Source organism: Lissotriton helveticus, chromosome 5_1 (genome assembly GCF_964261635.1).
Source record: "Lissotriton helveticus chromosome 5_1, aLisHel1.1, whole genome shotgun sequence".
Taxonomy (NCBI): domain Eukaryota; kingdom Metazoa; phylum Chordata; class Amphibia; order Caudata; family Salamandridae; genus Lissotriton; species Lissotriton helveticus.
Window position 1 is genome coordinate 1648381893 of NC_136065.1, and position 21166 is coordinate 1648403058.

The 21166-nt window shown below is 52.9% G+C and overlaps 9 non-coding genes across 9 annotated transcripts; 7 read left to right on the forward strand and 2 right to left on the reverse strand.

Annotated features, from left to right (window-relative positions):
* Positions 1-656: 656 nt before the first annotated feature.
* Positions 657-728, forward strand: TRNAT-UGU (transfer RNA threonine (anticodon UGU)). The gene has a single exon. It is a non-coding gene; the product is annotated as a tRNA-Thr (tRNA).
* A 1169-nt stretch (positions 729-1897) lies between these two features.
* Positions 1898-1992, reverse strand: TRNAI-UAU (transfer RNA isoleucine (anticodon UAU)). Its single transcript has 2 exons — positions 1955-1992; positions 1898-1933 (listed from the first exon to the last, which is right to left on the reverse strand). It is a non-coding gene; the product is annotated as a tRNA-Ile (tRNA).
* A 292-nt stretch (positions 1993-2284) lies between these two features.
* TRNAS-GCU (transfer RNA serine (anticodon GCU)) lies at positions 2285-2366 on the forward strand. The gene has a single exon. It is a non-coding gene; the product is annotated as a tRNA-Ser (tRNA).
* Positions 2367-3482: 1116 nt separating this feature from the next.
* Positions 3483-3554, forward strand: TRNAT-UGU (transfer RNA threonine (anticodon UGU)). Its single transcript has one exon. It is a non-coding gene; the product is annotated as a tRNA-Thr (tRNA).
* Positions 3555-7122: 3568 nt separating this feature from the next.
* Positions 7123-7204, forward strand: TRNAS-GCU (transfer RNA serine (anticodon GCU)). The gene has a single exon. It is a non-coding gene; the product is annotated as a tRNA-Ser (tRNA).
* A 1116-nt stretch (positions 7205-8320) lies between these two features.
* Positions 8321-8392, forward strand: TRNAT-UGU (transfer RNA threonine (anticodon UGU)). The gene has a single exon. It is a non-coding gene; the product is annotated as a tRNA-Thr (tRNA).
* Positions 8393-11589: 3197 nt separating this feature from the next.
* TRNAI-UAU (transfer RNA isoleucine (anticodon UAU)) lies at positions 11590-11684 on the reverse strand. Its single transcript has 2 exons — positions 11647-11684; positions 11590-11625 (listed from the first exon to the last, which is right to left on the reverse strand). It is a non-coding gene; the product is annotated as a tRNA-Ile (tRNA).
* A 292-nt stretch (positions 11685-11976) lies between these two features.
* TRNAS-GCU (transfer RNA serine (anticodon GCU)) lies at positions 11977-12058 on the forward strand. The gene has a single exon. It is a non-coding gene; the product is annotated as a tRNA-Ser (tRNA).
* Positions 12059-13174: 1116 nt separating this feature from the next.
* On the forward strand, positions 13175-13246 carry TRNAT-UGU (transfer RNA threonine (anticodon UGU)). The gene has a single exon. It is a non-coding gene; the product is annotated as a tRNA-Thr (tRNA).
* The last annotated feature ends 7920 nt before the right edge of the window (positions 13247-21166 follow it).

Below are 21166 nucleotides of genomic sequence, written 5' to 3' on the forward strand. Positions count from 1 at the left end.
GCGCATGCGCATTGGTATCCAGGAAGGGACGCTATTCCAAGAGGGAGCCCCGGAAGAGCCCCGGACATGGTAAGTGCTTTAAAAATTGTTTTATTAAGGTTAGTTGCTTAAATAATGTATGTAGGGGAGGGCGGGAGGGAGGCGGGTGGCGGCCGAATCGGCTACGCACACGGAGTGGGCGTAGTGTTGCCGGCTACGCTGTCTACGCAAAATGCGTAGAAGGCAACACTACGCCTACTCCGTGGGCGTAGCCGATTCGGACGCCCAGGGTTACTTCTAACCAGTTTGGATAGATAGACTGATAAGAAAGCAGCTCTTACTCCTAAAGTTTCAGCCATCTCAAGTGTATGACTGTTGACATATGTCTGCCCCACAGAGACAGATCACTTCTAATAAGTGAGTTCTCTATCTGTCACTGATTGTGGACATACTAACTAGAGCTATCAGTATGGTCATAAATGTGAATACTCTTATGTTCTCAAATCAAAATGGAGTTTTTCCTACTTCCAAGAAAAGTGTCTTAAGCATGCTCTTCAATTTGTGCACGCATGTAGACATTCAAATGCAACTGCATTTCCATACAGAGTCTCAAAATCATAGATATCTTCATACCGCAGTAAGAATACATGAAGCGATTTACATACTGCAGGCAGGCTGGCCTTGTAGCTCAGTGGCAGAGCACTGGTCTTGTAAACCAGGGGTCATGAGTTCAAGCCTCATCAGGGCCTTTTTATATGTGAGTTTCTGTATGTTGTTTCCAAGTCATTCTTTCTAGGAGTCACACCTTGTCTTAAGTTTGCTTATTGACAAGCTTCCCTTTCCTGCTTTCATCGTATCAAGAAGACTTCATGAAAACCATTGAACCATAAACTATCGCCTCACCCCTTCCGATCGCCTGACGAATGCTTGACAAACGCCATTCTCACCCCGCCGGGCAAGCCCTGCCGGGCAAAGCCAAATAAGCCATGCATATTTGAAGTTCCTTTGAAAGTCAGAGTGAGGACTATGACCTCTGTTCCGACTGAGTCTGCATCCACAGAAAGGATGAAATAAGGATCTAGAAATTTCACCAAGGAGATGTGAACTTCATCCCCCTTAAAATACTTTTCCTCCCAGATGCCCTGGCTCTTAGTCAAATGAGGTTAATCTTCAAAACCCCACCCCCACTAACCATAAATATCCGACTCTCCTGCTGTCCATTCAAATGATACAAGGTATCTTGTACATAGAGAGAATGTGAGAAAAAGCAGAATCGCTTCATAGATTTGGTGACCTTGGATGGGTGGGCTGGATAAAGAAGTGAACCTGATTTTGGGAAAAGGAGTATCGTGATGGGGATGAGGAAAAGAGAACATGGACCACATTCACAAGTTAGAGAAATAAATATATTAGGTTGAATGGTTTTAAAAAGTTAACTTTGAGCATGAATTGTTTTTTTAAACTGCAAAGAATAAAAAAAATCAATGTGGGAATGGAGGCACAATCTGAGCAGAAAGCACCATAAGCTGCTATGGTGCAACTCTTATGTTGACTAGAAACATTAATATGATGACGCTCTTCTTTTGATATGTCTTTCAGTTAAATTTTATTGTAAGTAGCTGATACAGCACTGTTTGCAGCTCCTCAGTATATGGTTATCCCGTGACAACAATGTTTTCATCATATTTATTATTCTACAAATGTATTTTTAAATGCACTGATGTGGTGTTTGCATGCTATGCAAGACGGCACATCATGGAATGTTTATAAGGAGCATCGAATAGGATTGTGATATTTGCACCTGGAAGAGTCGGACACGCAGATCCTGAAAAGAAGTAAAAACTCTCTAGCAAGGGCCGTCTTTCCCCTGAGTTTAATCTTTACTTTTAGTGAAATGGTTTATGAAAAACCAGTAAGCTGCTCCAGGTGAGGCTCAAACTCACAACCTCGGCATGCCTCAATGCAAGTACTGCTGTATAAGTACCGCGCGCTAACCGATTGCGCCACTGGAGGTCACTGTTCTCATATCTCCCCAGTTGAGCCATCTAGAGCTGACCAAGTAGATACTGGCACTGCTCCCTTATTCACTGTGCAAGATCGACTCACATGCTAGCATGTTATCATGACTATTAAAAACTACAGTCCTAATGGAACAGATTTGATAATTCTGCTATATCATGTGCTCTGTCTATTGAACACCACATATATTTGCCAGTTCTGACACAGTCTAGGAGAAACTTATGATTATTTGTAATTAGCACATCGTAAGAATTTCCTAAAAAATGAAACATAGTCACCTAAGGCAGACGAGGTGGCCGAGTGGTTAAGGCGATGGACTGCTAATCCATTGTGCTCTGCACGCGTGGGTTTGAATCCCACCTTCGTCGGAACGCCATCAGACACTCTTTTGAAGGTGGGCATGTCTCGTAGTACAATTACACTCTCTTTCAAGACACAGCCATAATCCACTAGAAGGGCCCAACTGACTATTCCATTTTGGCAATTATGTCAAATTAAGGGAAGTGTTTTGTGCTTAATTGAAATTAGATCTTTCATGAAGTGTCCAGAGGATTGCCTTTCCCTCACTCCTGGCCTTCTAACTAACCCTGGTCGTAGTGGGCGTAGTGGGGCTCCGCGGAGCTACGCGGAGTGGGCGAGAAGCTATGCCCACTCCCGCACTCCGCGTAGCCCCACTACGCACCTCCCTCCCGCTCTCCCCTACATACATTATTTAAGCAACTACCCTTCATAAAACAATTTTAAAGCACTTACCGTGTCCGGGGCTCGTCCGGGGCTCCCTCTTGGAATAGCGTCGTCCTGGATACCAATGCGCATGCGCGGGAGGCCGCGCATGCGCATTGGTATCCAGGAAGGGACGCTATTCCAAGAGGGAGCCCCGGAAGAGCCCCGGACATGGTAAGTGCTTTAAAAATTGTTTTATTAAGGTTAGTTGCTTAAATAATGTATGTAGGGGAGGGCGGGAGGGAGGCGTGTGGCGGCCGAATCGGCTACGCACACGGAGTGGGCGTAGTGTTGCCGGCTACGCTGTCTACGCAAAATGCGTAGAAGGCAACACTACGCCTACTCCGTGGGCGTAGCCGATTCGGACGCCCAGGGTTACTTCTAACCAGTTTGGATAGATAGACTGATAAGAAAGCAGCTCTTACTCCTAAAGTTTCAGCCATCTCAAGTGTATGACTGTTGACATATGTCTGCCCCACAGAGACAGATCACTTCTAATAAGTGAGTTCTCTATCTGTCACTGATTGTGGACATACTAACTAGAGCTATCAGTATGGTCATAAATGTGAATACTCTTATGTTCTCAAATCAAAATGGAGTTTTTCCTACTTCCAAGAAAAGTGTCTTAAGCATGCTCTTCAATTTGTGCACGCATGTAGACATTCAAATGCAACTGCATTTCCATACAGAGTCTCAAAATCATAGATATCTTCATACCGCAGTAAGAATACATGAAGCGATTTACATACTGCAGGCAGGCTGGCCTTGTAGCTCAGTGGCAGAGCACTGGTCTTGTAAACCAGGGGTCATGAGTTCGAGCCTCATCAGGGCCTTTTTATATGTGAGTTTCTGTATGTTGTTTCCAAGTCATTCTTTCTAGGAGTCACACCTTGTCTTAAGTTTGCTTATTGACAAGCTTCCCTTTCCTGCTTTCATCGTATCAAGAAGACTTCATGAAAACCATTGAACCATAAACTATCGCCTCACCCCTTCCGATCGCCTGACAAACGCCATTCTCACCCCGCCGGGCAAGCCCTGCCGGGCAAAGCCAAATAAGCCATGCATATTTGAAGTTCCTTTGAAAGTCAGAGCGAGGACTATGACCTCTGTTCAGACTGAGTCTGCATCCACAGAAAGCAGACCCTCCAGGATATCGCGATTTCGCGATTTGCCGCGAAATTGGCACTTTAGTAAAAATGCCGCGATTTTTACAAAAGTGCCCGCGAAATCGGCACTTTTCGTAGAAATCGCGGCATTTTTACCAAAGCCGCTATATCCTGGGGGGGTCTGACTTACTTTGTTTATTGGGGCGGGCGGGAAGGACACAGAAGCACGAAAGAATAACATTCCGGGCTTGCTTAATGGGGCATTAGCAGCTCACTCAGCTCACAATCGATAGAAGCGCACAGACCGACCCGGGGCCTCCAGGTGGCCAGAGGCTGGGGGCATCTATCTTCCGGAGGGGGCGGGGCAGAGAGCAAGAGGTGTCTGCTGGAGGGGGGCGGCGTGCTTTGCAGTGTGTGTGTGTGTGCCCTGTGTACAGACTGCGCTCTGTGATGTGGGGTGCGTATGGACACCGCTGCAGGGCGGGCCGGGGGCTGCAGGTGGCCAGAGGCTGGGGGGCATTTATCTTCCAGAGGGCGGGGGGGGAGGAGTAGAGACAAGGTGGGGGTGTCTGCTGGAGAGGAGCGGCGTGCCTTGCAGTGTGTGTGTGTCTGCCCTGTGTACAGACTGCGCTGCCTGTGATGTGGGGTGAGCGTGAACACCGCTGCAGGGCGGGCCGGGGGGCTCGAAGTGGACACCCGACCCCCCACCCTGAAGACAAGCCTCAGTGTAATCCCGAGATTCCTCTCGGTAATGAGCTCTGGAGCCGGGGGGTCTCGGGAGGGAAATGAAACAAACACGAGGATTGTGATGGGATTGGATTCCCAGCAGGAAGCAGGGGCTCGCACCTCCACCGCCCCCCATACGGCAGAGAACCCACAGCACTGAACTCCTCTTGCTTCACAGATAAAATTGGCAGTAAACCTAGGTCTGAAATGCAAAGGCAGGTAATGAGCTTCAAAAGGAAATACGCTCATTATGGATAAACGATAATTAGAGTCAAATGTTCAAGTGTCCTAAACGATAAAGCCATGCTACAATTTCTACCGGCCCCTTGAAGATATCCTCAAGACAGTCTTGATACTATCAACAAATCACGTTGCAACGTCAGCAACTACAGAGCAGCACATCGGAATAAGTGCTACTTTCAAATTGCACATTATCTAGCATCGAAAAGTGTGTCACTTTCACTTAAAAGCCTGAGTAATCACCGATGTGAGTAGCAATGGAAGACAGCCTATTGCAGCCTGTGCCTACTTTTGCCCTATCCAGTAGCAGTGGAGCGCAAAGGTAAAGAGGGGGAGCAAGAATGAAAACTGAGGGTATGGGGCAGGTGAGACGAGAAAGAAGGGGTGAAAGAGAGGGGGAGTGAGCAAAGAAGTCACAGGTGGGATAGAAGTAAAGGGTAGTAGGGGGTGAGAGAAACTGGGCGAATGAAAGTGAAAGGTGGAGAAAAGTAGAGAGGAGTGAGCAGGAGAGAAAGAGGGAGGGTGAATGCGCGAGAAATAGGGCGAGAGACGAAGGGGAAGAAAGACAGTGTCTGGTAGAACGAAAGTATGAGAGTTAGAGAGAGAAGAGCGGGCTAGGAAGGGAGAGAGGGCGACAAGAGAGAACTAGAGAGGCAGGTTGCTAGAGAGATACGAAGATGGAAAGAGAGAGGGACGGGGGGAGAAGAGACTGGGCTGATGAGAGAGATATCGATAAGGAGAGAAAGATGTGTGTGTATGCGTGAGAGAGAGGATGAGTGAATGAGGCACAGAAAGGAGGGGGCATGAGAAACAGAAAGCTGAATGGGACAGTGGAAAGAGTGAATTAGGAAGGAAGATAGAGGAGCTAAAAGCGGCAAAACACAACTAAGAGAGGGAGAATTGGGAGGCAGAAAGAGCGTTAGGAAGGGCGGGTGACGGATGAGGTCACTGGAGGCCGCTTTATGAAGGTCCAGGGCCAAATGAAATGCCGCAAAATTGCCGCTAAATTTCCATATTTGTGCCGCTAAATTTCCATTTTTGTGCCGCTAAATTTGCTAATCCATGCCGCTATATCCTGGGGGGTCTGAGAAAGGATGAAATAAGGATCTAGAAATTTCACCAAGGAGATGTGAACTTCATCCCCCTTAAAATACTTTTCCTCCCAGATGCCCGGCTCTTAGTCAAATGAGGTTAATCTTCAAAACCCCACCCCCACTAACCATAAATATCCGACTCTCCTGCTGTCCATTCAAATGATACAAGGTATCTTGTACATAGAGAGAATGTGAGAAAAAGCAAATCGCTTCATAGATTTGGTGACCTTGGATGGGTGGGCTGGATAAAGAAGTGAACCTGATTTCGGGAAAAGGAGTATCGTGATGGGGATGAGGAAAAGAGAACATGGACCACATTCACAAGTTAGAGAAATAAATATATTAGGTTGAATGGTTTTAAAAAGTTAACTTTGAGCATGAATTGTTTTTTTAAACTGCAAAGAATAAAAAAAATCAATGTGGGATTGGAGGCACAATCTGAGCAGAAAGCACCATAAGCTGCTATGGTGCAACTCTTATGTTGACTAGAAACATTAATATGATGACGCTCTTCTTTTGATATGTCTTTCAGTTAAATTTTATTGTAAGTAGCTGATACAGCACTGTTTGCAGCTCCTCAGTATATGGTTATCCCGTGACAACAATGTTTTCATCATATTTATTATTCTACAAATGTATTTTTAAATGCACTGATGTGGTGTTTGCATGCTATGCAAGACGGCACATCATGGAATGTTTATAAGGAGCATCGAATAGGATTGTGATATTTGCACCTGGAAGAGTCGGACACGCAGATCCTGAAAAGAAGTAAAAACTCTCTAGCAAGGGCCGTCTTTCCCCTGAGTTTAATCTTTACTTTTAGTGAAATGGTTTATGAAAAACCAGTAAGCTGCTCCAGGTGAGGCTCGAACTCACAACCTCATGCCTCAATGCAAGTACTGCTGTATAAGTACCGCGCGCTAACCGATTGCGCCACTGGAGTTCACTGTTCTCATACCTCCCCAGTTGAGCCATCTAGAGCTGACCAAGTAGATACTGGCACTGCTCCCTTATTCACTGTGCAAGATCGACTCACATGCTAGCATGTTATCATGACTATTAAAAACTACAGTCCTAATGGAACAGATTTGATAATTCTGCTATATCATGTGCTCTGTCTATTGAACACCACATATATTTGCCAGTTCTGACACAGTCTAGGAGAAACTTATGATTATTTGTAATTAGCACATCGTAAGAATTTCCTAAAAAATGAAACATAGTCACCTAAGGCAGACGAGGTGGCCGAGTGGTTAAGGCGATGGACTGCTAATCCATTGTGCTCTGCACGCGTGGGTTCGAATCCCACCTTTGTCGGAACGCCATCAGACACTCTTTTGAAGGTGGGCATGTCTCGTAGTACAATTACACTCTCTTTCAAGACACAGCCATAATCCACTAGAAGGGCCCAACTGACTATTCCATTTTGGCAATTATGTCAAATTAAGGGAAGTGTTTTGTGCTTAATTGAAATTAGATCTTTCATGAAGTGTCCAGAGGATTGCCTTTCCCTCACTCCTGGCCTTCTAACTAACCCTGGTCGTAGTGGGCGTAGTGGGGCTCCGCGGAGCTACGCGGAGTGGGCGAGAAGCTACGCCCACTCCCTCACTCCGCGTAGCCCCACTACGCACCTCCCTCCCGCTCTCCCCTACATACATTATTTAAGCAACTACCCTTAATAAAACAATTTTAAAGCACTTACCGTGTCCGGGGCTCGTCCGGGGCTCCCTCTTGGAATAGCGTCGTCCTGGATACCAATGCCCATGCGCGGGAGGCCGCGCATGCGCATTGGTATCCAGGAAGGGACGCTATTCCAAGAGGGAGCCCCGGAAGAGCCCCGGACATGGTAAGTGCTTTAAAAATTGTTTTATTAAGGTTAGTTGCTTAAATAATGTATGTAGGGGAGGGCGGGAGGGAGGTGGGTGGCGGCCGAATCGGCTACGCACACGGAGTGGGCGTAGTGTTGCCGGCTACGCTGTCTACGCAAAATGCGTAGAAGGCAACACTACGCCTACTCCGTGGGCGTAGCCGATTCGGACGCCCAGGGTTACTTCTAACCAGTTTGGATAGATAGACTGATAAGAAAGCAGCTCTTACTCCTAAAGTTTCAGCCATCTCAAGTGTATGACTGTTGACATATGTCTGCCCCACAGAGACAGATCACTTCTAATAAGTGAGTTCTCTATCTGTCACTGATTGTGGACATACTAACTAGAGCTATCAGTATGGTCATAAATGTGAATACTCTTATGTTCTCAAATCAAAATGGAGTTTTTCCTACTTCCAAGAAAAGTGTCTTAAGCATGCTCTTCAATTTGTGCACGCATGTAGACATTCAAATGCAACTGCATTTCCATACAGAGTCTCAAAATCATAGATATCTTCATACCGCAGTAAGAATACATGAAGCGATTTACATACTGCAGGCAGGCTGGCCTTGTAGCTCAGTGGCAGAGCACTGGTCTTGTAAACCAGGGGTCATGAGTTCAAGCCTCATCAGGGCCTTTTTATATGTGAGTTTCTGTATGTTGTTTCCAAGTCATTCTTTCTAGGAGTCACACCTTGTCTTAAGTTTGCTTATTGACAAGCTTCCCTTTCCTGCTTTCATCGTATCAAGAAGACTTCATGAAAACCATTGAACCATAAACTATCGCCTCACCCCTTCCGATCGCCTGACGAACGCCTGACAAACGCCATTCTCACCCCGCCGGGCAAGCCCTGCCGGGCAAAGCCAAATAAGCCATGCATATTTGAAGTTCCTTTGAAAGTCAGAGCGAGGACTATGACCTCTGTTCAGACTGAGTCTGCATCCACAGAAAGCAGACCCTCCAGGATATCGCGATTTCGCGATTTGCCGCGAAATTGGCACTTTAGTAAAAATGCCGCGATTTTTACAAAAGTGCCCGCGAAATCGGCACTTTTCGTAGAAATCGCGGCATTTTTACCAAAGCCGCTATATCCTGGGGGGGTCTGACTTACTTTGTTTATTGGGGCGGGCGGGAAGGACACAGAAGCACGAAAGAATAACATTCCGGGCTTGCTTAATGGGGCATTAGCAGCTCACTCAGCTCACAATCGATAGAAGCGCACAGACCGACCCGGGGCCTGCAGGTGGCCAGAGGCTGGGGGCATCTATCTTCCGGAGGGGGCGGGGCAGAGAGCAAGAGGTGTCTGCTGGAGGGGGGCGGCGTGCTTTGCAGTGTGTGTGTGTGTGCCCTGTGTACAGACTGCGCTCTGTGATGTGGGGTGCGTATGGACACCGCTGCAGGGCGGGCCGGGGGCTGCAGGTGGCCAGAGGCTGGGGGGCATTTATCTTCCAGAGGGCGGGGGGGGAGGAGTAGAGACAAGGTGCGGGTGTCTGCTGGAGAGGAGCGGCGTGCCTTGCAGTGTGTGTGTGTCTGCCCTGTGTACAGACTGCGCTGCCTGTGATGTGGGGTGAGCGTGAACACCGCTGCAGGGTGGGCCGGGGGGCTCGAAGTGGACACCCGACCCCCCACCCTGAAGACAAGCCTCAGTGTAATCCCGAGATTCCTCTCGGTAATGAGCTCTGGAGCCGGGGGGTCTCGGGAGGGAAATGAAACAAACACGAGGATTGTGATGGGATTGGATTCCCAGCAGGAAGCAGGGGCTCGCACCTCCACCGCCCCCCATACGGCAGAGAACCCACAGCACTGAACTCCTCTTGCTTCACAGATAAAATTGGCAGTAAACCTAGGTCTGAAATGCAAAGGCAGGTAATGAGCTTCAAAAGGAAATACGCTCATTATGGATAAACGATAATTAGAGTCAAATGTTCAAGTGTCCTAAACGATAAAGCCATGCTACAATTTCTACCGGCCCCTTGAAGATATCCTCAAGACAGTCTTGATACTATCAACAAATCACGTTGCAATGTCAGCAACTACAGAGCAGCACATCAGAATAAGTGCTACTTTCAAATTGCACATTATCTAGCATCGAAAAGTGTGTCACTTTCACTTAAAAGCCTGAGTAATCACCGATGTGAGTAGCAATGGAAGACAGCCTATTGCAGCCTGTGCCTACTTTTGCCCTATCCAGTAGCAGTGGAGCGCAAAGGTAAAGAGGGGGAGCAAGAATGAAAACTGAGGGTATGGGGCAGGTGAGACGAGAAAGAAGGGGTGAAAGAGAGGGGGAGTGAGCAAAGAAGTCACAGGTGGGATAGAAGTAAAGGGTAGTAGGGGGTGAGAGAAACTGGGCGAATGAAAGTGAAAGGTGGAGAAAAGTAGAGAGGAGTGAGCAGGAGAGAAAGAGGGAGGGTGAATGCGCGAGAAATAGGGCGAGAGAGGAAGGGGAAGAAAGACAGTGTCTGGTAGAACGAAAGTATGAGAGTTAGAGAGAGAAGAGCGGGCTAGGAAGGGAGAGAGGGCGACAAGAGAGAACTAGAGAGGCAGGTTGCTAGAGAGATACGAAGATGGAAAGAGAGAGGGACGGGGGGAGAAGAGACTGGGCTGATGAGAGAGATATCGATAAGGAGAGAAAGATGTGTGTGTATGCGTGAGAGAGAGGATGAGTGAATGAGGCACAGAAAGGAGGGGGCATGAGAAACAGAAAGCTGAATGGGACAGTGGAAAGAGTGAATTAGGAAGGAAGATAGAGGAGCTAAAAGCGGCAAAACACAACTAAGAGAGGGAGAATTGGGAGGCAGAAAGAGCGTTAGGAAGGGCGGGTGACGGATGAGGTCACTGGAGGCCGCTTTATGAAGGTCCAAGGCCAAATGAAATGCCGCAAAATTGCCGCTAAATTTCCATATTTGTGCCGCTAAATTTCCATTTTTGTGCCGCTAAATTTGCTAATCCATGCCGCTATATCCTGGGGGGTCTGAGAAAGGATGAAATAAGGATCTAGAAATTTCACCAAGGAGATGTGAACTTCATCCCCCTTAAAATACTTTTCCTCCCAGATGCCCCGGCTCTTAGTCAAATGAGGTTAATCTTCAAAACCCCACCCCCACTAACCATAAATATCCGACTCTCCTGCTGTCCATTCAAATGATACAAGGTATCTTGTACATAGAGAGAATGTGAGAAAAAGCAGAATCGCTTCATAGATTTGGTGACCTTGGATGGGTGGGCTGGATAAAGAAGTGAACCTGATTTCGGGAAAAGGAGTATCGTGATGGGGATGAGGAAAAGAGAACATGGACCACATTCACAAGTTAGAGAAATAAATATATTAGGTTGAATGGTTTTAAAAAGTTAACTTTGAGCATAAATTGTTTTTTTAAACTGCAAAGAATAAAAAAAATCAATGTGGGATTGGAGGCACAATCTGAGCAGAAAGCACCATAAGCTGCTATGGTGCAACTCTTATGTTGACTAGAAACATTAATATGATGACGCTCTTCTTTTGATATGTATTTCAGTTAAATTTTATTGTAAGTAGCTGATACAGCACTGTTTGCAGCTCCTCAGTATATGGTTATCCCGTGACAACAATGTTTTCATCATATTTATTATTCTACAAATGTATTTTTAAATGCACTGATGTGGTGTTTGCATGCTATGCAAGACGGCACATCATGGAATGTTTATAAGGAGCATCGAATAGGATTGTGATATTTGCACCTGGAAGAGTCGGACACGCAGATCCTGAAAAGAAGTAAAAACTCTCTAGCAAGGGCCGTCTTTCCCCTGAGTTTAATCTTTACTTTTAGTGAAATGGTTTATGAAAAACCAGTAAGCTGCTCCAGGTGAGGCTCGAACTCACAACCTCGGCATGCCTCAATGCAAGTACTGCTGTATAAGTACCGCGCGCTAACCGATTGCGCCACTGGAGCTCACTGTACTCATACCTCCCCAGTTGAGCCATCTAGAGCTGACCAAGTAGATACTGGCACTGCTCCCTTATTCACTGTGCAAGATCGACTCACATGCTAGCATGTTATCATGACTATTAAAAACTACAGTCCTAACGGAACAGATTTGATAATTCTGCTATATCATGTGCTCTGTCTATTGAACACCACATATATTTGCCAGTTCTGACACAGTCTAGGAGAAACTTATGATTATTTGTAATTAGCACATCGTAAGAATTTCCTAAAAAATGAAACATAGTCACCTAAGGCAGACGAGGTGGCCGAGTGGTTAAGGCGATGGACTGCTAATCCATTGTGCTCACTACGCGTGGGTTCGAATCCCACCTTTGTCGGAACGCCATCAGACACTCTTTTGAAGGTGGGCATGTCTCGTAGTACAATTACACTCTCTTTCAAGACACAGCCATAATCCACTAGAAGGGCCCAACTGACTATTCCATTTTGGCAATTATGTCAAATTAAGGGAAGTGTTTTGTGCTTAATTGAAATTAGATCTTTCATGAAGTGTCCAGAGGATTGCCTTTCCCTCACTCCTGGCCTTCTAACTAACCCTGGTCGTAGTGGGCGTAGTGGGGCTCCGCGGAGCTACGCGGAGTGGGCGAGAAGCTACGCCCACTCCCGCACTCCGCGTAGCCCCACTACGCACCTCCCTCCCGCTCTCCCCTACATACATTATTTAAGCAACTACCCTTAATAAAACAATTTTAAAGCACTTACCGTGTCCGGGGCTCGTCCGGGGCTCCCTCTTGGAATAGCGTCGTCCTGGATACCAATGCCCTTGCGCGGGAGGCCGCGCATGCGCATTGGTATCCAGGAAGGGACGCTATTCCAAGAGGGAGCCCCGGAAGAGCCCCGGACATGGTAAGTGCTTTAAAAATTGTTTTATTAAGGTTAGTTGCTTAAATAATGTATGTAGGGGAGGGCGGGAGGGAGGTGGGTGGCGGCCGAATCGGCTACGCACACGGAGTGGGCGTAGTGTTGCCGGCTACGCTGTCTACGCAAAATGCGTAGAAGGCAACACTACGCCTACTCCGTGGGCGTAGCCGATTCGGACGCCCAGGGTTACTTCTAACCAGTTTGGATAGATAGACTGATAAGAAAGCAGCTCTTACTCCTAAAGTTTCAGCCATCTCAAGTGTATGACTGTTGACATATGTCTGCCCCACAGAGACAGATCACTTCTAATAAGTGAGTTCTCTATCTGTCACTGATTGTGGACATACTAACTAGAGCTATCAGTATGGTCATAAATGTGAATACTCTTATGTTCTCAAATCAAAATGGAGTTTTTCCTACTTCCAAGAAAAGTGTCTTAAGCATGCTCTTCAATTTGTGCACGCATGTAGACATTCAAATGCAACTGCATTTCCATACAGAGTCTCAAAATCATAGATATCTTCATACCGCAGTAAGAATACATGAAGCGATTTACATACTGCAGGCAGGCTGGCCTTGTAGCTCAGTGGCAGAGCACTGGTCTTGTAAACCAGGGGTCATGAGTTCAAGCCTCATCAGGGCCTTTTCATATGTGAGTTTCTGTATGTTGTTTCCAAGTCATTCTTTCTAGGAGTCACACCTTGTCTTAAGTTTGCTTATTGACAAGCTTCCCTTTCCTGCTTTCATCGTATCAAGAAGACTTCATGAAAACCATTGAACCATAAACTATCGCCTCACCCCTTCCGATCGCCTGACGAACGCCTGACAAACGCCATTCTCACCCCGCCGGGCAAGCCCTGCCGGGCAAAGCCAAATAAGCCATGCATATTTGAAGTTCCTTTGAAAGTCAGAGCGAGGACTATGACCTCTGTTCAGACTGAGTCTGCATCCACAGAAAGCAGACCCTCCAGGATATCGCGATTTCGCGATTTGCCGCGAAATTGGCACTTTAGTAAAAATGCCGCGATTTTTACAAAAGTGCCCGCGAAATCGGCACTTTTCGTAGAAATCGCGGCATTTTTACCAAAGCCGCTATATCCTGGGGGGGTCTGACTTACTTTGTTTATTGGGGCGGGCGGGAAGGACACAGAAGCACGAAAGAATAACATTCCGGGCTTGCTTAATGGGGCATTAGCAGCTCACTCAGCTCACAATCGATAGAAGCGCACAGACCGACCCGGGGCCTGCAGGTGGCCAGAGGCTGGGGGCATCTATCTTCCGGAGGGGGCGGGGCAGAGAGCAAGAGGTGTCTGCTGGAGGGGGGCGGCGTGCTTTGCAGTGTGTGTGTGTGTGCCCTGTGTACAGACTGCGCTCTGTGATGTGGGGTGCGTATGGACACCGCTGCAGGGCGGGCCGGGGGCTGCAGGTGGCCAGAGGCTGGGGGGCATTTATCTTCCAGAGGGCGGGGGGGGAGGAGTAGAGACAAGGTGCGGGTGTCTGCTGGAGAGGAGCGGCGTGCCTTGCAGTGTGTGTGTGTCTGCCCTGTGTACAGACTGCGCTGCCTGTGATGTGGGGTGAGCGTGAACACCGCTGCAGGGCGGGCCGGGGGGCTCGAAGTGGACACCCGACCCCCCACCCTGAAGACAAGCCTCAGTGTAATCCCGAGATTCCTCTCGGTAATGAGCTCTGGAGCCGGGGGGTCTCGGGAGGGAAATGAAACAAACACGAGGATTGTGATGGGATTGGATTCCCAGCAGGAAGCAGGGGCTCGCACCTCCACCGCCCCCCATACGGCAGAGAACCCACAGCACTGAACTCCTCTTGCTTCACAGATAAAATTGGCAGTAAACCTAGGTCTGAAATGCAAAGGCAGGTAATGAGCTTCAAAAGGAAATACGCTCATTATGGATAAACGATAATTAGAGTCAAATGTTCAAGTGTCCTAAACGATAAAGCCATGCTACAATTTCTACCGGCCCCTTGAAGATATCCTCAAGACAGTCTTGATACTATCAACAAATCACGTTGCAATGTCAGCAACTACAGAGCAGCACATGGGAATAAGTGCTACTTTCAAATTGCACATTATCTAGCATCGAAAAGTGTGTCACTTTCACTTAAAAGCCTGAGTAATCACCGATGTGAGTAGCAATGGAAGACAGCCTATTGCAGCCTGTGCCTACTTTTGCCCTATCCAGTAGCAGTGGAGCGCAAAGGTAAAGAGGGGGAGCAAGAATGAAAACTGAGGGTATGGGGCAGGTGAGACGAGAAAGAAGGGGTGAAAGAGAGGGGGAGTGAGCAAAGAAGTCACAGGTGGGATAGAAGTAAAGGGTAGTAGGGGGTGAGAGAAACTGGGCGAATGAAAGTGAAAGGTGGAGAAAAGTAGAGAGGAGTGAGCAGGAGAGAAAGAGGGAGGGTGAATGCGCGAGAAATAGGGCGAGAGAGGAAGGGGAAGAAAGACAGTGTCTGGTAGAACGAAAGTATGAGAGTTAGAGAGAGAAGAGCGGGCTAGGAAGGGAGAGAGGGCGACAAGAGAGAACTAGAGAGGCAGGTTGCTAGAGAGATACGAAGATGGAAAGAGAGAGGGACGGGGGGAGAAGAGACTGGGCTGATGAGAGAGATATCGATAAGGAGAGAAAGATGTGTGTGTATGCGTGAGAGAGAGGATGAGTGAATGAGGCACAGAAAGGAGGGGGCATGAGAAACAGAAAGCTGAATGGGACAGTGGAAAGAGTGAATTAGGAAGGAAGATAGTGGAGCTAAAAGCGGCAAAACACAACTAAGAGAGGGAGAATTGGGAGGCAGAAAGAGCGTTAGGAAGGGCGGGTGACGGATGAGGTCACTGGAGGCCGCTTTATGAAGGTCCAAGGCCAAATGAAATGCCGCAAAATTGCCGCTAAATTTCCATATTTGTGCCGCTAAATTTCCATTTTTGTGCCGCTAAATTTGCTAATCCATGCCGCTATATCCTGGGGGGTCTGAGAAAGGATGAAATAAGGATCTAGAAATTTCACCAAGGAGATGTGAACTTCATCCCCCTTAAAATACTTTTCCTCCCAGATGCCCCGGCTCTTAGTCAAATGAGGTTAATCTTCAAAACCCCACCCCCACTAACCATAAATATCCGACTCTCCTGCTGTCCATTCAAATGATACAAGGCAGGGGTGCCCAAACCTGTCCTGGCGGGCCGTATCCATGCCAGATTTTTGGGATATCCCCATCTGGTGATCACGGTTCGATCCCCGGCGCCGGCGGCAGATCAGAGTGCCCAGGACGGGGTCCATGTGACCCGGGCAGTCCTATCCCCTGGGTGTACGTGGTTGTCCGACATGTCGGTCGTATTTGCTTTTACGTACCGGATCGGAATCGGCCCCCATAAAATCGTACGTAAAGTATATAGCAAATCAACCTGAAATCTGCTGGGTCAGAAAGGGCTCGATTCCGATCCGTGTCGGAAGGTTAGGAGTCCGTACGAATTTGTCGGGATGGCATGGCAGAGTGCCCGGGACGGGCTCCATGCGTCCCGGGCATTCGTCCCCCGGGCGTCCGGGGCTACATCCAGGCTGACGGTATGGCAGAGTGCCCGGGTCGGGCTCCATGGTTTTCACGGTGGTCCTCCCCTGGGTGTCAGGGGGCTCCTGGCCGACGGCATGGAAAAGTACCCAGGACGGGCTCCATGCGTCCCGGGCATTTGTCCCCCGGGCGTCCGGGGCTCCATCCAGGCCGACGGCATGGCAGAGTGCCCGGGTCGGGCTCCATGGTTTCCAGGGTGGTCCTCCCCAGGGTGTCGGGGCGCTCCATGCCGAAGGCATGGAAAAGTGCCCAGGACGGGCTCCATGCGTCCCGGGCATTTGTCCCCCGGGCGTCCGGGGCTCCATCCAGGCCGACGGCATGGCAGAGTGCCCGGGTCGGGCTCCATGGCTTTCACGGTGGTCCTCCCCTGGGTGTCTGGGGGCTCCAGGCCGAAGGCATGGAAAAGTGCCCAGGACGGGCTCCATGCATCCCGGGCACGGGCACGGGGACGGGGACAGGGTCGGGAGAGTCCAGGCGGCTTCACTTCCGTGTCCAGCCATCTGATCGCCCAGATTCCCTCGGCCATCTGGTCGCCCGGATCCCCTCGGGCATCTGGTCGCCCGCAACGCTTTCCTATGGGGCGACCAGATGGCCGAACTTCCCTGGAAGTCCCGATGAGGTGCCATTCGCCGCCCGGATCCCAGCGAGGGCTCCAGGAGGTTGGGTACATTCGCGCCTTGGGTCCCCTCTGTCACCTCGCGTGCACAGATTACAAGAAAAGGGGGTAATTTTCCTCCGGATTACTAGGGAGGAGGGTACGCCCGGACACCCCTCCGAGGCTGGTGGTTCTCTGCCATGGGGACCAGATGGGCTATGCCTGGGCAACACCTCCCTAGGCCACCCGGGGCTTCCTTCCTCCAGGCCAACTGCATGTCAAATTGCCCAGGACGGGCTCCATGGCTCCTGGGCAGTCGTCCCCCGGGCGTCCGGGGCTCCATCCAGGCTGACGGCATTGAAAAGTGCCCAGGACGGGCTCCATGCGTCCCGGGCATTCGTCCCCTGGGCGTCCGGGGCTCCATCTAGGCTGACGGTATGGCAGAGTGCCCGGGTCGGGCTCCATGGTTTTCACGGTGGTCCTCCCCTGGGTGTCTGGGGGCTCCAGGCCGAAGGCATGGAAAAGTGCCCAGGACGGGCTCCATGCGTCCCGGGCATTCGTCCCCCGGGCGTCCGGGGCACCCATCTCCATGAGGCCAACGGCATTGGCAAAGTACCCAGGACGGGCTCCATGGGTCCCGGGCAGACCTCCCCCCGGGCGTCCGGGGCTCCCACCTCCAGGCCGACGGAATGTCAAAGTACCCAGGACGGGCTCCATGGGTCCCGGGCAGCTTCCCCCGGGGCGTCTGGGGCACCCACCTCCAGGCCGACGGCATGTCAAAGTACCCAGGACGGGCTCCACGGGTCCCGGGCATTCCTCCCCCAGGTCGTCCGGGCCCTAGAGCTCCGGTGGTCCAACCTGCGCCTGAGGCCCAGCCGGGGTCCAAGAGCCCTGCCTTGCGTGGGCAGGCAGTCAGGAACCCTACCGCGAAGGCTTGGGATGGATGGGGAGCTGGGAGTCCTTTCGATCCCGGCCCTCTGGTCGCCCGCGATGCTTTCCAATGGGGCGACCAGATGGCCGGGCTTCCCTGGAAGTCCCGATGAGGTGCCATTCGGCTCCTGGATCCCAGCTAGGGCTCCATGAGGTCGGGTTCTTTTACGCCTTGGGTCCCCTCTGTCACCTCGCGTGCACGGATTGCAAGAAAGGGGGGTAATTTCCCTCCGGATTACTAGGGGCAGGGTACGCCCAGACACCTCTCCAGGGCTGGTGGTTCTCTGCCCGGGGGACCAGATGAGATATGCCTGGGCAACACCTCTCCCGGGCGTCTGGGGGCTCCATTCTCCGGGCCAACGGCATGGCTCAATGCCCAGGACGGGCTCCACGTGTCCCGGACAGACCTCCCCTGGGCGTCCGGGGCACCCATCTCCATGAGGCCAACGGGATGGCAAAGTACCCGGGAAGGGCTCCACGGGTCCCGGGCAGCCTTCCCCCGGGCGTCCGGGGCTCCCACCTTTAGGCCGACGGCATGTCACACTGCCCAGGACGGGCTCCATGGGCCCCGGACAGACCTCCCCCGGGCGTCCGGGGCACCCATCTCCAGGAGGCCAACGGGATGGCAAAGTACCCGGGAAGGGCTCCACGGGTCCCGGGCAGCCTTCCCCCGCTCGTCCGGGGCTCCCACCTCCAGGCCGACGGCATGTCACAGTGCCCAGGACGGGCCCCATGGGCCCCGGACAGCCCTCCCCCCGGGCGTTCGGGGCACATATCTCCAGGAGGCCAACGGCGTTGCAAAGTACCCGGAAAGGACTCCACGGGTACCGGGCAGTCCTCCCCCCGGGCGTCCGGGGCACCCATCTCCATGAGGCCAACGGCATTGGCAAAGTACCCGGGAGGGGCTCCACGGGTCCCGGGCAGGCCTCCCCCGGGCGTCCAGGGCACCCACCTCAAGGCCGACGGCATGTAAAAGTGCCCAGGACGGGCTCCATGGGTCCCGGGCAGCCCACCCCCGGGCATCCGGGGCACCCATCTCCAGGAGGCCAACGGCGTTGCAAAGTACCCGGGAAGGGCTCCACGGGTACCGGGCAGTCCTCCCCCGGGCGTCCGGGGGCTCCCTTCTCCAGGCCGACGGCATGGTTCAATGCCCAGGACGGGACGTCAAGTGGCCAGGACGGGCTCCATGCGTCCCGGGCATTCGTCCCGGGACGGGGACGGGGTGGGGAAGAGTCCAGGCGGCTTCACCTCCATGCCCAGCCATCTGGTCGCCCGGATTCCCTCGGCCATCTGGTCGCCCGGATCCCCTCGGGCATCTGGTCGCCCGCAACGCTTTCCTATGGGGGGGGACCAGATGGCCGAACTTCCCTGGAAGTCTTAATGAGGTGCCATTCGCCTCCCGGATCCCAGCGAGGGCTCCATGAGGTCGGGTTCTTTCACGCCTTGGGTCCCCTCTGTCACCTCGCGTGCACAGATTGCAAGAAAGGGAGGTAATTTGCCTCCGGATTACTATGGGGCAGGGTATGCCCGGACACCCCTCCAGGGTTGGTGGTTCTCTGCCATGGGGACCAGATGGGATATGCCTGGGCAACACCTCCCTAGGCCACCCGGAGCTTCCTTCCTCCAGGCCAACTGCATGTCAAATTGCCCAGGACGGGCTCCATGGCTCTTGGGCAGTCGTCCCCCGGGCGTCCGGTGCTCATTCCAGGCCGACGGCATGGCAGAGTGCCCGGGACAGGCTCCATGCGTCCCGGGCCTTCGCCCCCCCGGGCGTCCGGGGCTCCATCCAGGCTGACGGCATGGCAGAGTGCCCAGGACGGGCTCCACGGGCCCCGGTCATCCGGGGCACCCTTCCCCGGGCCAGCGGCATGTCAGAGTGCCCAGGACCAGTTCCACGGGTCCCGGGCAGTCCTCCCCCGGGCGTCCGGGGCTCCCTTCCCCGGGCCAAAGCATTTCAGAGTGCCCAGGATGGGCTCCACGGGTTCCGGGCGTCCAGGTCTCCCTTCCCCGGGCCAACGGCTTGTCAGAGTGCCCAGGACGGGCTCCACGGGCCCCGGGCGTCCGGGGCACCCTTCCCCGGGCCAGCGGCATGTCAGAGTGCCCAGGACGAGTTCCACGGGTCCCGGGCAGTCCTCCCCCCCGGGTGTCCGGGGCTCCCTTCCCCGGGCCAAAGCATTTCAGAGTGCCCAGGACGGGCTCCACGGGTCCCGGACGTCCGGGGCTCCCTTCCCCGGGCCAACGGCATACAGGAGTGCCCAGGACGGGCTCCACGGGTCCCGGACGTCCGGGGCTCCCTTCCCCGGGCCAACGGCATACAGGAGTGCCCAGGACGGGCTCCACAGGTCCCGGTCGTCTGGGGCTCCCTTCCCCGGGCCAACGGCTTGTCAGAGTGCCAAGGACGGGCTCCACGGGTCCCGGTCGTCTGGGGTCCCTCCCCCGGGCCAACAGCAGGTCAGAGTGCCCAGGACGGGCTCCACGGGTCCCGGGCAGCCCACCCCCCGGGCGTTCGGGGCACCCATCTCCAGGAGGCCAACGGCGTTGCAAAGTACCCGGGAAGGGCTCCACGGGTACCGGGCAGTCCTCCCCCGGGCGTCCGGGGCTCCCTTCTCCAGGCCAACGGCATGGTTCAATGCCCAGGACGGGCTCCATGTGTCCCAGACAGACCTCCCCCGGGCGTCCGGGGCACCCATCTCCAGGCCAACGGCATGGCTCAATGCCCAGGACGGGCTCCATGGGTCCGGGGAGGCGTCCCATGCGCCTCCGGGCTTGGGAGCCCCGGCTGGGTCCAGGGGCCCGGGCGGGCCCCGGGTCGGGTGCTCCGGCCCTGGTCCCTGTCTCCCAGCCTACCGCACTGCCAAGGGCCTAGGAATGGGTTCCGTTGTTCCCGGGGAGCCTCCCCTTGCTTGGCTGGGTTCAGGAGCAGTGGCTAGGGCCCCTGAGGGCCCGGGGAGGGCGGCCTCCCCACCCCGGGCTCTGTCCTTGGTCCTGCTGCGTGGCAGGGTGCCCGGGACGGGGTCCGGAGGGACCGGGGAGGCGTCCTATGCACCTCCGGGCTTGGGAGCTCCGGCTCGGTCCAGGGGCCCGGGCGGGCCCCGGGTCGGGTGCTCCGGCCCTGGTCCCTGTCTCCCAGCCTACCGCACTGCCAAGGGCCTAGGAATGGGTTCCGTTGTTCCCGGGGAGCCTCCCCTTGCTTGGCTGGGTTCAGGAGCAGTGGCTAGGGCCCCTGAGGGCCCGGGGAGGGCGGCCTCCCCACCCCGGGCTCTGTCCTTGGTCCTGCTGCATGGCAGGGTGCCCGGGACGGGGTCCGGAGGGACCGGGGAGGCGTCCCATGCACCTCCGGGCTTGGGAGCCCCGGCTGGGTCCAGGGGCCCGGCCGGGCCCCGGGTCGGGTGCTCCGGCCCAGGGCCCTGTCTCCCAGCCTGCCGCACTGCCAATGGCCCGGGAAGGGGTTCCGATGTGCCCGGGG